The sequence below is a fragment of the Propithecus coquereli genome, unplaced genomic scaffold, assembly GCF_000956105.1.
Source record: "Propithecus coquereli isolate 6110/MARCELLA unplaced genomic scaffold, Pcoq_1.0 Scaffold16, whole genome shotgun sequence".
NCBI lineage: Eukaryota > Metazoa > Chordata > Mammalia > Primates > Indriidae > Propithecus > Propithecus coquereli.
In genome coordinates, this window is record NW_012140524.1 from 7,177,122 (window position 1) to 7,180,294 (window position 3,173).

Here is a 3,173-nt window from a genome sequence, read left to right on the forward strand (position 1 = left end):
ATCGCAATCCTTCCCCCCAACTTCGACACCTCCTATTCCTTGTTGCTGCTTTATTTTTTTCTCCTTAGTTCTTACCACAATAGAAGCTGTTATACATTTTGCTTCTCTGTTCATCATCTGTCTTCCTCCCTAGGATATAAGCTCCACGGAGGCAGGGATTTTTTTTTTTTTCATGCTTAACAAACATTTATTGAACATTAGAATCTAAGTGTCTAAATCCTGATCTCCAACTCTGGTGACAATCGAGATATGTACCCTCAGTTCCTCAGAGTTCTAGCGGTGAACGGCTCAGGGAGATTCTGATTTCATCTGCTGCATTACAAATGATCTACGCAGAATGCGCCCGGCACACCGGGGTGGGCTGAGAGGGGACGCACTGAAAGCAGTCCCGCGCGGGGTGCATCTCACAGACACGTTTATTCCTGCCACGAAGGAAACGGCACTTCCGCAAGTGTCCGGGGATGTCCCATGTTCCCGTCCAACACGGCTTGCTTGGACCCACAGGCAGACTGATGTCCCATCTCTTGCGCACTCCAAGTGAGGCTGCTTAGTGATGACCGCGAGCAGGAGCTTTCAAAGCTTTCCTTGTTTCATCAGCACTCCTGATTTTACAAACAATGAGGCTCATCAAGCCCACTCTGACCCAGATCTCCTGGTAAACTTGGGTATAGTAGGGTTTCAAGGGGACCCACACATTTTTAATGATGTTTTGAAGCATCTCAGTGCCAGACCAACGGCTCAGTTGTGGCAGAGACCCGTGGCCAACAACTGGGAAAAGGGAGGGCAGGGATTTTGGTTTTTGGTTCACTGCTGTATCTCCAGTGTCTACCACATAGTAGGCATTCAATAAATTTGACTGAGTGAAAGCCTGTTTATTCTTCAAAGCCTAATCCCCCTCCTCAACGGAGCCCTTCCTGATTTGCTTGCTTACGTAGTATGTGCTTCTATAGAACAAAATTAACCTTATTTTTGACCTGACATTAAAGCCCACATTGTCCCTCTTTATTACTTTCAAAGTTTTTAGCTATCAGTATTTTGATAAAGCATACTTCTGCACATGCATTCCGAAACTCAGTTATACACATACAAGTTAGGGAACATTTCACCGACAGCAGAAAATGTGAAAAATACAGGATTTTAATGAACTGTCAGTTCAATGACTCAGTAAGATGATGTTCCCAAAAAACTAACCAACCAACCACCCAGTAACCAAGCCAGTTTAGTTTTATCCTGATTCATAACAGTGAATCAGGTTGCTCCACGCTGACCTGATCCAATCACAAATGGAGTGTTGGGATCAGTCCCAGCCGCCACATTCAGGACTGATCTAGAGCATGTTCAGGAGAGAAAAGACCAGAAACTGTACTCTTTGAAAGCATTTGCAATACTTATCCTGGGAAAGAGAAGGCGAGGGGGCATCACAGATGTCTTCAAATACCTGAAGTGTGTGAAACTGGTGAGGAATTGTTTCTTCTGCGTGGCCTTAAAGGAAGTTGAAATTACAAGAAATAAAAGGGAGACCTTTTTAGCTTGCAGAGGTGGGCCAGGAAGCTGTGGTCCTGGAGGGCTCCGAGGTAGGCTAGTGTTGGCGGGGTGAGGCAGGAGTGGCTCATGGCTGTGCCCGATGACTGTCACCACGGCCTGTCTGGTGAGCCCCCCACCTTAGCCGAGTGAAGTGTTCTGGTGTATACTGTGCACTCCTCCCTGCCCCCCTCAGCCTCTGTGTGGTGCTTGTTGCTCACTGTGTCCTTTGCTTAAAGTATCTATGATTTGCTTTATGCTTAAAAAAATCTTTTGTTGCTAAGTATTCCAATTCATTTATTTGATTTTCACACTACCAGTAGTTGCAGGAAACTTGTAAATACTGACTTTGCACAGACAGAGTTTGTATTATCCCCCTTCTTCACTCCCTTTCATTCTGGACCATGTCAGATCCTTCTATCACCTTGGACGCCTACACATGGCAGAGGAGTGAAAGTGGTGGATACAGAACACGCTGCCAAGTGTGACGCTGGGAAAACAGTATTCCGACATACTGGCTGAAGAGCTCTGGATGGTTAAGTCTGGTATGAAGAAGAGCATTTCCCCAAATCCATGCAATTCTCACAGAGCATCACAGTGGCACTGCACGAGGGGAAAGGAAGCCCATTTGAAGGCCCACCTCGTGAATACATATTCAACGTTCCATGTTTTTATTCTTCCTCCTCCCTTCTTCCCGTGCCAATCCCTGCCCACCAACACAAAAAAACAGAGTACCTGTGAATACTCATCATTGAGAAACCCACAGCACCATTTCCACCAGCCATTTAAGGCTGTGGATAGCTGGTAAGCATCTGGAGTTTGATCTTTTATTCTGCACCTCCACTTAAACACTGTCCTTTTGCTACTGTCTACTTAGGGTGTCTACAACCTGCTTGGCTCTCTCAATTTCCTGGCTCGAAGTAGGTGCTCAATAAAAATTTGTTATATGCATAAACCTAACATCTGCTTTCTTAATTCAGGTTACCTTCTCCTCTGGCCTGGACTTGTATAGGCCTCTTAAGCTGTCTCTCTGGCCTCTGGTCTTAACCCATCTCCAGTCAGTTCTCCACACTGTCAGCAAGAAGGAACTTCCTAACATGCTAATCATTTCAAATCCATGCTCCAAACTCCTGTGTGGCTCTCAGGATGAAGTCCAAATTTCTTCCCATTGCAACCAAGGCCCTTGGCGATCTGATGCCTCCCTCCCCCCTCTCTTGGTCCTCCCTGGCCCTCCACCATCTGGCTACAGCTCGACATGCTCTTCATCTCCCCATCTTCAGCCTGTGCCAGATAGCCCTTCCTAGTTTCTACCACTTTCTCCAGGGGCTTCCAACACCCTGGGCTGGGGTAATCCCCTCCTAATGTGTTTCCATGGCTCTCTATCCTTGACCCTTTAATGGTGCTTAACATGTTGTATTGATTGTCACCTTGCTCATTGGACTGTAATCTCCTTGAGGTGGAGAACAAATATCAATTTCAGTCTAGTGTTGGGCCAACAATAGGGAGTCACAAAATGTCTATAGGAAGCATGAATGTGTCCAGCATATTCATGCCCATTTTATAGACTCCTTTGGCTTCCCAAGAGACACGGCACAAATGTGAAGTGGGCAGCAGGTGAAGAGTCCAGTGAACAGGAGTTCCTATTTCTTGCT

General features: G+C 46.2%; 1 pseudogene; it reads right to left on the reverse strand.

Moving 5' to 3' along the window:
• Nucleotides 1–547: 547 nt before the first annotated feature.
• Nucleotides 548–718, reverse strand: LOC105807567 (annotated as a pseudogene).
• Between the last annotated feature and the right edge of the window lie 2,455 nt (nucleotides 719–3,173).